Source organism: Colobus angolensis, unplaced genomic scaffold (assembly GCF_000951035.1).
Source record: "Colobus angolensis palliatus isolate OR3802 unplaced genomic scaffold, Cang.pa_1.0 Scaffold43, whole genome shotgun sequence".
Classification (NCBI taxonomy): domain Eukaryota; kingdom Metazoa; phylum Chordata; class Mammalia; order Primates; family Cercopithecidae; genus Colobus; species Colobus angolensis.
In genome coordinates, this window is record NW_012117710.1 from 1,195,889 (window position 1) to 1,196,547 (window position 659).

The following is a 659-nucleotide window of genomic DNA, read 5'->3' on the forward strand; positions in this document are numbered from 1 at the left end:
CACAGAGGCCTCATCACCAGGCCCATCCGGGGAGGAAGGCGGCACCGGAGGGACGGGAGAGCGTGTGGACTCGCTGCCTGCGACTGCTGCAGCCAGGTGCCACCACCGAGCAGCTTCAACAACAGGAAGGTGCTCTCTCAGTCCTGGGGCCCGGAGTCCAAGCAGTGGGCAGGGTGGGGCCCTGGGGACAGTCCCAGGCCTGCCTCCCAGCTTCTGGGGGCTGCCAGTCTTTGATGTTCCTCGGCTTGCAGAAGCACCACCTAGTCTTGGCCTCTACGTTCCCATGGTGTCCTGTGCGTATCCAAATTTCCTATTTTTATTTATTTATTTGAGACAGGGTCTTGCTCTGTTGCCCAGACTGGAGTGCAGTGGCGCGATCACGACTCACTGCAGCCTCCACCTCCTGAGCTCAGCGATCCTCTCGCCCCAGCCTCCTGAGTAGCTGGGACTACGGGCACACACCACCACACCAGACTAATTTTTGTATTTTTTGTATAGATAGAGTCTCCCTATGTTGCCCAGGCTGGTCCTTAACTCCTGGGCTCAGGCAATCCTCCTGCCTCAGCCTCCCAAAATGCTGGGATTACAGACATGAGCCACCATTCCCAACCTAAATTTCCTCTTTTTACAAGGATAGCAGTCATGTTGGGTTAGGGCCT